Source organism: Camelus bactrianus, chromosome 10 (genome assembly GCF_048773025.1).
Source record: "Camelus bactrianus isolate YW-2024 breed Bactrian camel chromosome 10, ASM4877302v1, whole genome shotgun sequence".
Taxonomy (NCBI): domain Eukaryota; kingdom Metazoa; phylum Chordata; class Mammalia; order Artiodactyla; family Camelidae; genus Camelus; species Camelus bactrianus.
In genome coordinates, this window is record NC_133548.1 from 50031750 (window position 1) to 50045477 (window position 13728).

Consider the following 13728-nt stretch of genomic DNA (forward strand, 5'->3'; position numbering starts at 1 on the left):
CTCCTGACTTCCACATTGCTCTACACCTGCCTTCTGGGTTTTCTTCTATAAGAAGGTATCTGAAGAAAAGGAAAGGCAGCCATCCTGCTTGTGTAGGTCTCAGCTCCAGTCTGGCTAAGAGGGTGAAGCCCTCATGGAATAGGGGAGGTCCCAAGGGGTCATGTTTGATCATCAGAAGTTTGTCTGGGCAGGAAATCCTGGAGTGCATCGCTGAGGCAGAGACTGGAGGACAACTATGTGCTTCATAAAAGGGAGACATGGAGCCCCCAGGGATTTTCCAGAAAACAGGCAAAGGACAGAGTGAGATCAGGATCAGTGGCGGTGAGAGCTAAGGGAAGAAAGCTGACAAGGAATAGGTCAGGCCATCAGGACCTAGTCTGAGACCAGGAGACATATACTAGAATGTTTCTCATATTTGATGTCAGTGCCCGTTGTACCAAGAAGGGAAGCTGCTGCATAAAAGCACTTTGTCAGGATGGACATGACCCTTTTCAACAAAGAGGGGGAGGGAAAGTCTGATGCAAAGAAGACATGAGATGATTCACTTAACTTAAATAAACAAAGTGTTGGCTCTAGTTATTTAGTTAATTCGAATCCTTGGATGATGGGCAGTAACTTAACAAAATCGTGTGAACTCAAATCAGGCTTTTAGAGTTAGACAACTGGGGAATAGCACGGTTTCTTCTAAAGAGCACTGGCTTCTGATCCCAGATCTTTCGTTAATTCACTCTGTGAATTCAAAAACCTACCTCTCTGAAACGTCATTTCCTCATCTATAATCCCTGCCCTGCTCATCGCACCAGTGTGTGATGAGGATGAAATGAGATGCTAGGTGGAAAAATCATCTGTGGGAAGGAAGGTACCAGAACAGTTTCATTTTCTTCTTTGGCATAAAGGATACGCCTTGAGGATAATAAGAAAACGACATCTCTGATTTACCTGTACTGCGACGTTTTTGATTTTTGTCTCACAGAATCTTCAGAATGCAGATTCTAGGTGTCTGATTTCAGGTAGGACCCCTGTTAGGCAAAAATACACAATCGTCTAAAGAATTCTGCTCAGAATATCAAAATAATTACAAAAAACTTAGTGTAGATATGGACGTGTATACCCTGAGAAATAAGGGCAAGGAATTGAATTTTAATGTAAAATAATTGTTATAATAATAATAATAATAATAATAATAAAAACTAGCAGACATGTATTTATTTAACATTGTCTGTGTAAAGCTCTTGATAGGCACTGTGGAGAGTAACTAACAAGAAGTTTAAGGCTCAAGCCCTGCCTTCAAGGGATTTGTGATCTAGTTGGAAACAAGGTATATATAGTTCATGAAAGATTTCATAACCCAAATGGTAAGTAACCTAAAATCAAAAAAAGAGGCAACTCGCAACACTACCTGATCGATCAGCTAAGTAAATTTTGCTCAGTACAGACAGCAAGTTGTCCCAGGATCACTTATGGAAGAATCTTATCTTTTGTCACTGATAACACCATCCCTTTCATATCTCAAGTTCAGTTACATACATGCATCTGTTTCCAGGCTCCCTATTCTGCTTCAGTGCTTTATCTGTCTAGATTGGCTAGTACCACATTTTTAATTAATAGGAGATGTAATTTCTCTAAGTCCTGTTGAGGTTTGAGCATCCGTCTTCCCCCGACATGTGGAACTATTTGAGAGGGGAGGTACAAGAGACAGACTAATAGAAATCAAAATGTCAGTTTTATTACTGATAAATCCACTTGGAAAATGCAGCTTTAGATCTATAATAAAAAGGGCTTGCAAAGACATCATTCAAAATTAAACTTCCTCTTGCAATCATAATGTGAACTGGAGAACCCCAGGCTCTCCCCACAGAGGCAGACCCTGAGCTCTGCTACAGAGAGCCGTCAGGTGACTCCTGCAGGAACCCAGATGGTGCTAAGCCAAGAATACACAGATTTCATTTTTCCCTCTAAATTCGCCTATCAGAAAAGGCCCTCCTCCTCTAAGAACCAGTGAGTGGGAGGATGGAGAGAGGCCAGGAGTGTTACTCCTAAATCACGTTCCTTCATAGCAAAGGAGGATGAAGATTTCCCCAGCTTTCTCGGTATCTGGTAGGGTGAGACGCTTTCTTACGGTTCTTCTTCAAAACTCTTGGCTTTTCTTAACTCATGAATTGTATTTGATTTGACCACTTTATGATACTGAGTCTTCCTAACTATGAACTGGTATCTTTTTATATGTTTTCTTCTGTTTGTTAAACATACTTCAGTGAAGTTTTAAAATTTTCTTTGTAAAGATCTCACATCTTTGATTACATACTTAATCCTAGGTAGCTTCCCATTCTGGTTGCTGTTATAAGTGTTTTATTACAACATCCAACTTGTTTGTGGCTCTACAGGAACACCACTGATTTTTGTATTTTGAGAATATATCCAGCAACCTTGCCAGCATTAATTATAATGGTTAATCTTAGATTCTCTTGGACTTTATGTGTATACGGTCATATTTTTTTAGTGAATGATGGTGTTGTTTCTTCCTATTTTTACAACTTTTATTACTTTTTCTTGTCTTGGTGTTTTATTATGGAAGAAGAGCAGCAATAGTGGATTTCCTTGTCTTATTTCTGACTTTAAAAAGAAGGCTTCTTTTCACCACTAAATATTATATTTATTGCAGGTTTGGGTAGATATTCTTTATTAGCGAAAGGAAGTTTCTTTTTATTCCCAGCTCACTAAGAGTTTTTTTTTTTAAATCATGAATGTATTTTGAGTTTTATAAAATACTTATTATGAATCTATTGAGATAATACTATATTCTTCTTTACTGTGTTAATAGCTATTAATACATTGTCTGATGTTAAACCATCTTTGCCTCCTGGGATATACTCTACCTGGTCGTGATGTATTATTTTTTCATATATTGTTGGATTCAATTTGCTAATATTTTTAGAATATCTACCTTTATGAACTGAGATGAGGCTAGCCTATAATTTTTCTTTCTCATATATTAATCATTGTCTGGTTTTGGTAGCAAGGTTATAACAGCTTCATGAAATATATTGAGGCTCTTTCCCTTCTTTTCTGTTCTCTGGAACAGTTTATGGAAGATAAGAATGATCTGTATCTGCGTCTTGAAGGTCTGAAAAGCCTAGTGTTTTTCATTTGTTAAGGAGGGAAGTATAGCTTTTTAACACCTGATTAAATTTTTATGGTGATTATAAGTCTATTTATGTCCTCTTTTTCCAGTTTCTCATTAACTCACCCCAATCTGATTTCCAGTTCTATCAGTATACTGAAATGCCTCTTATCTGGGTAGGTACCAACCAAGCTCTGTGTTTCCAAACCCAAAGGTCACTTTTCCTTCCTTATCCTAGTCTGTAGTTAGTGGCCTTTGGCCTTGGTGGCCATTCCTACCTTCTTCAGACATTCTCTTTTCTCGGCTTCCACGGTACTACCCTCGCCTGGTCTTCCTCCTTTTAGCTGCTCTTTTTCTGTTTTTCATGTCCCCCCCTCCTTTACTTGATCATTAAATACGGAGTTCACGGTCCCATCTGAAGTCGTCTTCTTTCTCTCTCTCTGCTTTTTTCCCATGTGACCTCATTCACTGCCCCTGTTTTGAAAACCATATATGTGCTTATGACTCCTCAAGTTAGACTTTCAGCGTAGACCTCTCCTGTGAGCTCTGTACAGCCAGAGACCTACTTGACAGCTCCCCTTGGAGTCACACAGGCACCTCGGCCTTAGCGTATCTAAAACTGTCCTTCCGCCAGGCTGTTTCGGCTCAGCGCGTGACACCCCATCTGTCCAGTCCCTCAACCAGGGGATCATCCTTGATTTCCTTCTTTCCTTCACTTCGACCAGATCCAGCCTAGTTCATCAGCAAACTGTGTCATCTCTACCTGCAGAGAACATATAAGATCTGGCCGCTTCCCACCGTCTGTACTGCTCCCACCCCAGTCCAGCCACCGCCTTCTCTTAACCCAGACACTGCACCAGTCCAGTTTGTCTCCTTGATTTCACCTTGTCCCACCTATGTTCATTCTCTGCAGTAGCCAGAGTGATCTTTTAAAATTTTAGCTGTATCTTAATCACTCCCTGGCTTCAGTGGCTAGAATAAAATCCAAGCTCTTTTCTGTGGTCTGCCTAGACCCCGCCACTGCCCCGCCCTCATGTATGGTCGGTATCCTGGCCTTCTGTTTAGCGTGAACATGTTCTTCCCTGAGTCATCACACTCACTGTCCCTCTGTCTAGAATGTGCTCTCCCTCTTCCTTCTCTCCTACCACCCTCCTCCCCACCCCATCATATAGAGGGAACAGTTTTAGAAAAGGCACAGTGGCTTCACTGACAAAGAAGAGACCACCTTGGCTAGAATGAAGATTCATTTCAGGAACAGAGAGAATCTGGGTTTTGTGGTACTTAGAGCTTATACAATTTGGGAACCCTTTTAAAGAAAAAGAATACAAAACCGCAAATACAAAATGGGGTGGGGGGAGTAAATATTTAAAATAAGAAACAAAATCACAGCAAATTACTGGAAATTTAGAGATTAGATCCCTTTCTTCTGAGACCCCTTTAGACAATTTACCCAAAATGCCTATATAGAGATGCTTCCTCATTGCAGCCTGACTCTCCTTCCCCTCCTAAACACTGTCATTTCCAACAACTCTCATTTCTAAGGTACAGATAAATTAAATGCCTTTCCAAGCATGCTTGACCCATGAACCTGTGGCAGTAAAACTGGAATCTAGGTCTCCTGGTACTGACGTAGTAAACCCGTTAAGGCCCAGGCTCACACGTCTGTGTCAGGCCCCCCTGTGCCAGCTGTGCGAGCGCATGAACCCTGCATGAATAGTGGGTCCTGCTTTATGGTGCTGTAATGAAAAATGGGCTACTAAGAGAGATGCAAAGTACTACAAAATGCACACTGCATCACGATCCAAGTAAAGGCCACTGTGGGAAGCCAGGCTGAAGGTTACAAATCTAAACAAAGCTGGAACAAACACTTGTAGCCTCAGAGGAAATCTGAGAATTTCCAAGAGCAGCCATGGACTGAGGAATTACCTCCCAAGCCTGTGCTCCGTAGGGCAAAGGGTAGAAAAACTCCCATTCCTAAGGGAGACTCTCACATCTTTTGTAAAAGAAAACACGTCCATTTTCTGTTGGTTGTAACCATTCACAGATTGGTCCCTGTGGAAGCAGATTGCTGTATGTTCTTTTGGAGTCGAGGATTTCAGACTGACTGGGGATCAGTGCAGTCACTGAGTTCCTCCTCATGGTGAGCTTCAGAGTTACGTGACAGCTTGTTTTGTTTTGTTTTTTAAAGAAAAGACAGTGTGATTAAAGTTCTTTTCATGAAGTGATTTTTTTTCTTTCACATTACAGAATTCTTATCTAATATCAAAAACATCTACTTGATCAATCCTAAAACTATCCCTCTTCCTCATGAACACTGTTACCTGGGGCACAGTCCTCAGGGATTTATGCCAGCCCTTTCCAAAAGAAGAATCCACTTTCTCATACTCAGATCACTGATCTCATTGTAACTGCCAAGAAACACAATTTTGAAAAGCAGGATTTCAGTTCAGAGGTTGTACCCTTGAATATTTTGGTTAACAGCCACCAGCATGCCACTTAAACATCCCATTTTTCTTTCTTTTACTGCTAAGTACAAAGTGGTCCAAGATTCAGATTGACGCGCTCACACACAGCTGATGCTCATGCTGAATTACGGTCAGGGAGGAATGTACGTGCAAGCCGCTGCTTGACGGCTGCCAGTGAGACGATGAGTTTAGAACTGAATTGAAGAGATTATGTGCTGTGGTTGCTGTGAACAGGCTGTGCTGGGGAGTCCCAGCATCCAGGTCCTGGGACAGGGCCTCAATTATGTCTCCACCGCCCTCTCTCCCTTCTAAACTCACCCCCAGACATGCCGTGCTCATTTCTAACCTCAGTTCTTTTCTTGGACAAGTTCCCACCACCTGGAGTCGCCTGCTTTTACCTCTGTCCTCTCCAAATGTTGCCCTCACTTCAAGATCCAGCTCACGTTCTACCTCATTCATTCACTCACTCAGCAGGCACAGAGGCAGGTGCAGAAATAAATACGTAGCTCCCTCAGTAGCTCAAGTTCACTTCTTCCACCAAGTCATACCCACTAGGCTTTGGAGCAGCCTGAGGCTGGGGGCTGCATCCTGCTTATCCTGTGGTCCCAGCCTGGCCCTGGGGAAGGAGGTAAGGGATGAGCATGTAAGCAAATGAACAAGTCCTTTCCTGTTCTGCTTGTGGAATGTGCTCCTTGAACTTGCATTCAAGGAGCTTATAGTCTCATTGAGGACATGACATAGGAACAAACAATGTATAATCGACAACAGAAAAGTATGCAATACTATAAGAAAGGTAGACAAGTTATTTGGAACATTCAGAGGATGTCATTTGCTTCCTGGTGTGGGGGATGTGGGTGAGAACTGGACAAGCCTTCACTAAGGAGATGGCATTTGAGTGGACCTGGAACACAAGAAAGATTTGAGCATTTGAAGAGTGGGGTATAGGCCAGAGTAGTTTAAGGAAACAGTTGCCCTGTTGTAAAGAGCATGTAAAGACTGTAGGTTTGGATACCAACTTTACTACATACTGTCCTCTGCGACCAGGCAAGTTTAAGCTGTCAGCTTAAATTTATCTGTTAAATGAATCACAGTTAATATGTCTATTTTAAAAATTAAATCCATTCTTTATTATAATTATCTATTATTATAGGTGTTTTGTTTCTCCTTGAAAATCTACAGTCATCTCCTTACAAATATGTATAGGATATGATTCTTGGTCACATGTTCTAATAATGGCTCACTCTGCCTTGTACATTAGTGGTACAAAATAGTCACCATCTCCCTTGAACTTTCCCTAAGTCCTTCATATGACCCTTCTGGAGCCTTAGAGATAAGTGCTCTACAAATCTGTTTTTCTACATGCTTTTTTTGGTACCTACCTTCTTAGGTAACTCTCACCTGTAGTTAGAAGTTATGAAAAATAAAAGTCTCTTATCTGCAAAATTTTCCATGTTTTTATTTAAGCTTATAACAACATGTCAGGGAGAAGGACAAGGATGATGTTCACTACTTTACAGATCAGAAAACCGAGACTGAGAAATAGGAAGTGACTTGCCAGGGTCACATGATAATAAATGATGGAACTGGGACCAGAAACTCAGACTGTCTGACTGTCAGCTCTGGGTTCTTTTTATCGTACCGCTCTGCCCCTTGTTAGTTAGTGGTCATTTTTTTCCTTCTCTGCCCTTCCCTAACCCTCCTGTCTCTCTGCCACTGAATTCCTAACACCTATTACCTTCCCCAGGGAAATCTACCAAAGTCAAATCCGGAGTACTAGAAAAATACACTGCAAAATTAGGTCAGGCAGTTCTGGTGAAAACATTCTTTGTTGCTTATTTTACCCCATTTACCTCAGAAAGGTAGGAAACTAAGAGTCATAAAACTTTGTGAAGAATTTAAGAACTTTAAGACCAAAAGAAACAAAAATGATTATATGTTTCAACTTCACTGGTTAAGAAACAAGAAAACTAAGGGAAGCACATGGGTTGGCTTTAAACATATGTTTGTCTATAGTGTTTGTCTTCCTTGAATTTCATGTTCTTTTTTCAGAATAAGACATGATAAAAGCAGGATTTCAAAACCATCTGTCCTGCTTTATACATGGAATTTTTTACTCTTAAGTTTAATTTTTACTAACTATAAAGCTTCACAATGCAGTGGAAGGAACACTGGATTTGGGAATCAGAAAATCTAGGCTCCAACTTCAGCGCTGTCATTTAATTTTCATAAATTGGTTTTGAGTATCAGTTTTTTAAAAGGAGTTAATAGCACTAGCCCTCTTTCTCAAGCATAGTTTTGTATGGAGCAAATGAGATAATGTCTGTCCAAGTGGTTTATAAACTAAAAAGGACTATACAAAATATTATTAAGTATTATTCATGCATTTAACAGTTGATTGTCTCCTCGGCATATAGCGCTATGCAGGAGACGAAAGAAAATTCAAAAGTGTAAGATTTGCCCTGCCTTTGCCTAGTTGACAGTTGTTTAGTTTATAATCTAAATGAGTAGATAAGACAAATTAAATATTTTGAAGAACATGACCTGCAAAAATATTCTTATGCATTGTTCAGTCTCGCTGTCATGTAGGACTTAAAGCCTGAAACCCGCGTCAGGGACAGTCTGTTAACAGTGGTGGAGCACAGCCTTGGACCGACTTACTTGATGTTTTAGGACTGGGTGTGCTTGCTGTTTTTATAGAGACTGCATCAATTTCGGTGACCTTTGTGAGGACAGAACACTGAGGAGAAGTATCCTGGGCTATTCTGCAGCTTGCTGGAATATTTCTCCTGCTTCCTTCCAGTGTTTAATGATGTGACTTTGGGAGAAGCAACTAGTGGCTTTATGCAAGGGCATATCACTTTGGTGGTAAAATTGCTAGATAGTTTTTCTGCTGGTCTATTTCTGATCTAGTTCTCTATTCCTTTTTATAAATAGGATCAAGCTGGACTGCTTTTTTTGAATGAATGAATGAATGAACAAGAAAGAAAGTAGCTAAGAACTTTGACACATTTTTAAGAAAATAGATTTTTTTCAGCAAATTAAGAATAATGAAAATCCTAGAGCAAGTGAGCCCATCTTTCTTTAAAATCAGAGGCTAATAATATGATAGTTTAGCTTTTAAGCCAAACCATTCATCTGTGAAAAAGAGGCACTATCCAGCGTTAACCTTTTTTTTAAAGCCACACTTTTTAAAAGCAAATCTATTTCCTTTCCTACCCTCCATCATTTGCTCATGCTGAATTCAGAACAAGTTTCTGGCAGGTGACCCCTGAGGGACTTAAAAACCGTGTTGTCTAGCTGACGTTGGTTTTTAAATTTAGATCGAACGACATTGTCTTTGAAGTCTCAAGAGTACCACTTAAGGTAGCTGTATCAGATGGGCTTGCCTTGCAGAGTACTTGTTGCAGGCTGGCATCCTTATTCTGAAAAGTGAAGCCTGGTCAAAAATAAATGAAAAGGAAAGTTTTATGGGAGTTATTTACTCTAAGATAGCTATTTCAGAAGGAACCTTGACAAGTCATCTCGTTGCCTCTAGACAGGAACACACAAGGCATATGGGTATCTGTAGTGTTTTAAAAGACCTTGGGGGACCAGGCTTCTTCCATAACTCATTCCAGAGTTTAAACACCCTCGCTTCAGGAAATTCTTCCCTATATTTAACTTACAAGCCCCCTTCTGCGGTTAACACCCATTTCCGCTTTTTTCTGTCTCCAGTCAGGATGGAGAACAGCTGGCCAACATCCTTTGTGTGCTAACCCTCCATCAGTGAGAAGGTCACTTGGGTATCCCTAGGCTGCTTTTCTCAACCTCCAGCAACCAAGTCTTTGAGCCAAACTGAGATCTTTTTCTATTTTTATTTGTGTCTTATTTCCTTCTATTCATTCCTTTTGATTATAAAATAATATATGCTCAATGAAGAAACATACAGAAGAGGGGGAAACAATAGCCCTATCATTCAGGGAGAGAAAGCACTGGTAAGTTAGTTTTCTACGTATGTCTTAATTAGTTGAGAGCGTATCATAGTCTGAATCACATATGTGTACAGTAGAATTTTCTGGCAGCCACAATGAAAAAAATGTGAAGAGAAATAAGTAAATTAGTTTTAATGGATATATTTGATTTAATTCCAATAAATGACTAACTTATCAACATGTAATCAATATTTTTAATACTAATAAAGCATTTTACATTCCTATTTTTATACTAAACCTTCTCAATCCAGTGTATATTTTATATTTAATAGCACATCTCAAATCCAGCTAGCCACGTTGCAGGTTCTCAGTATCCAAGCACAATCCATGCAGTTGTAGATACTGCTTTTTTGTATATCACCTCTTAAACCTTTTACCAGTGCCATTACAAACTTTTTTAGCATCATTTTAATGTCTGCGTAATGTTTCATCATTTAGATTTACTATATCTTGAGAGTTTTGTTTTTCATGTTATAAGTAAACCTGTAGTGTTCTTTTTTTACTTTTTTTTACATTAGCAGAATGTTTCTCAATACATTGCCAAAAGAAAAAAATATAAATTATTCCTTTGAGATACAACTGATTAAATCTACCTATTCATAGAACAAATATATTCACTTAGTATGTACTGTGTGCTCAGTACTGCATTAGATTGGGAAGTGGAGGGATGGATTTCAAGAAATAGAAGACCAAGTCCCTCTCATATGTTCTTTACAAGACTTGCTCCTTAGTTGGACTGCACACATATTGTACTTTATTCTGCCTTAAATATCCTTCCTTTCATTTCTTACTCCCTGTGCTCCACAACCCCCGCCCTCCGCCCACCTCTCCCCCCTGCCGCCACATACACACACCACACAGCCTGGTTGACTCCCTCTTATCCTTCAGGGCAACTATGATGAGTCCTCTAGATGACTGCCGGCTCCCTCCTCCAATATAATATACAAAATGTGTATTGTGTACAAAGCACCTTGGGGTTCTGGTTGTTGGCTAGCTCTCTGTCTTCTCTACTGGAGCAGAAACTCCTTATTGATAGAAACCTTATTTTATAAGCATCTTTATTCCCAGTGCTTAGCAGACGGCCAGGTGGTGAATGTGGATTTCGATAATGTCTCCTGAAATGTGTGTTGAAGTACAAATGATCATATTAAGCATCAGTTGGTTGGTATGATCACAAGTACTGTTCAAAGAGTTCAGAGTTCGAAGAGATCACTTTCGGTTGGCATGATTGAAGAAGGCTTTAATGAAGGAGGTAGGACTTGAACTGAGCTTTGGAAGATAGCCTACTTAAATGAATGGAAGGAGGGAATTAACAGAATTATATATCCTGTAGTAAGAAGGCAGTGTTTTTCAGGAAGGATTCTTTAGCATGTGCTCTGTCAGCAGAGAAGTATCCTTCTAGATCTAAAACACTGTACTAAGTTTCAAGAAGGCTGTAGAGATAGAGTCTTTGCCTGTCAAAAACCGTCAGGGGTTTACAGCATTAGAAATGACCACTGGCTGCTTCAGGGTGACCTTTGAGTTTAAGCTCAAGTTAGATAGAATTCCCAGTGTTTCAACTTTGGGGTTGTTAAAGATCATTCTTCTGCTAGTGGATAACTATAAATATAATAATAAGTAATGTCATTCATTACAGCTAATATCGAATGACTGTCACTGCAAACCAGGCACTCTTCCAGAGCATCTTGAGTGTCTTATTTAGTTAATTCATTTAATCCTCACAACCACCTTGTGAATTCGGACCCATTATCCTCTCTCATCTTACAAATGAAGAACTGAGGCCCAGAGAGTTTAAAAGAACTTAAAGGTAGCACAGCTATCAAGTGAAGGCTCTAAGATTTGATCCCCTACTTTAACTGTTACTCAGTACAACCTCTCATAATGTTCAGAATGAAAGTTTTATACAAGGAATCATTTAGCATCTTGTGGTTCCAAAAAAGGAATCCTATTATTATAACCCTCTCCTAGTTCTCTTCACTCCTCCCTGACTGTTCCTTAGCTCATTTGCAGTCTCCTCTTTTTCTGCCTCATCATAAAAGACCAGGGCTCCTCAAGGGTCAGTCCTAGGCCCTCTTTTCTCTGACTTTATTCTTCATCTAAGGTGATCTTATCTACAACCATCATTTTAATTATCATTCACATTGAAGTGAAGCACGGTTGTAAATCTCCAGCCCAGATCTCTTGTCTGATATCAGATCTCTATGCAAATTGCCCCCTGGACAATTTTGCGGCAAATTCTATATACCCATGTGTTTTTCCTTCCTGTCTCCACCCCAACCACCAGAAGCCTCATGGTCTTCCAGGGCTTTGTTTTCAGCAAATGGAGTCTCCATCCATTCTTTCACACTGGCCAGGAAGCCAGGCATAATTCTTGGCTCCTCCCTTTCCCGCCTATTCAACCTTAGCAGCCTCTGCTGATTTACCGTAGTATGTCTACGTGTCTATATCTATGCGTTCCCACTCTGGTCCAGGCCTCCATCATCTCTCACCTCTACTACAGCACAGCCTGTTCCCCCAGCGCCCACTCTGGACCCCTCCAGTCTGTTCTCCAGCTTCAGCTGAAGTGTACTTGTCCAAAACTACAAATCAATCAATCCGTCTGTCTCTCACTTTCTTTCTCTCCCCACCCCTCTTCTCTCTTTCTCTCTCTCTCTCTCTCACACACACACACGCGCACGCGCACGCGCACATACCCCTCTGACCTAAAACACTATAATGACTTAAATAGAAAGAAAAATTCTAAACATGGCCTCTGGGCTTCTGCATGGTCTAGACTTTGTTCTCCTCTCCAGCTTTATCTTATACCATGCTGCTCTTCACTTGGTGACCTTTAGGGTCCTCAGGCGTTGTTCTGTCTCTTGACACATGCTGTTCCTTTTGCCTGGAAGATGCTCTCACCCACCACCCCACTCTTCACCTGCTGAAGAATTCTTCTAGCCCTTCGAGTCTTGGCCTCTTCTGGGTCAGTGGTGTTACACGCGCTCTTAGCCCATGACCTCTCCTGCGTAGCGGGTGTCAGAGGTTGTCATTTTACTTTTATGTCTGTAATTTTGTGACAGATGTCTGTCCTCTCCTGTTATACTATGAGCTCCACAAAAGCAGGAGCCGTGGCTTTTTTTCAATGAGTGTACCCCCAGAGTCTAAGTGTACAGAGCCTTGTGTGTAGCAGACACAGTATATAGTTGAATGAGGGAGCAAATCATTTACTGTGTTAATATGCCCTGGCAACACACACACAGTGTTGTGCTGCACCTCTTCTAGTACGGAGGACTACAAAAGATAAGGTTCCCAAGACATTGTCCCTAGGGCCCCACAGTCTCTTACTAAGCTGCTAAGCGGTGATTAAGTGATGGCTCACTGTAATGCAGGCGTTTCTTCTGAGGGCCTCCAGTGTCTCTGAAAGTGGTGGCAGAGCTATCCACTTTTCTTTTAAAATAACAAACAGCTAAAGCTCCATGATTCGGTTCATGTCAGAGCTTACTCAGAACATGATGGTAGTTCAGCTTTCGCAGTGTCTTTCAAAGACTTAATTTCACAGAGTCTGTCATTGGCCTCTGGAGTCTAAAGCTTCCTTTAGCTCTTTCTGCAAATCTACTTTTAAATTCTGACCAGAGTTTTGATTTCCCTATCAAGTTCTTTCTGGAGCTGGGCACTGTGACATTGCTATTTCTCTGGTTTCCCTGGCAAAGGTAGATTTTTTTTTCTGGTTTTCAGAGTAAATACTTTATTACTCCCATGTTGTAACTGCTGTCCAGATCCTCCGGAGTCCTGAGGCATCAGCCCTGGCATCTCTTTGTGTTTCTACAGACCATGTTACAGCCCTCATAATGCGCATTGCCTTGCCTGACTGTGATTTCAGTATTCTTCAAGTGAAAGCTGATGGGTGAGGTGGTTGACCTGACAGCTCCGGGGACCTCTCTGTCCCCCTGGAGGATCACTCTTGATTCCCTGATCCCCAGGAACTCAGCCTTGAGACCAAGCTGGCTTCCCGATGGGCTCGGGCTGTGGGCAACCCCTTCAGCCTCTGTTCACTGGCCTGAGCTGGGACCTCTCTTTCCCAAGCTGGGCCCTGTCATCCAGGAGCATGGAGGCCTGATGGCCAGGCCCTCATGGCCCATAGCCTGGGGAAATGGATTTCTTCAGCTTGCTCGTTTTATCCTTTGCCTGTGGA

General features: G+C 41.1%; 1 protein-coding gene across 1 annotated transcript in view; it reads left to right on the forward strand.

Moving 5' to 3' along the window:
- UVRAG (UV radiation resistance associated) overlaps positions 1-13728 on the forward strand; it is a 254299-nt gene that overhangs the window by 229380 nt on the left and 11191 nt on the right. The gene's annotated exons all lie outside the window — the stretch shown is intronic.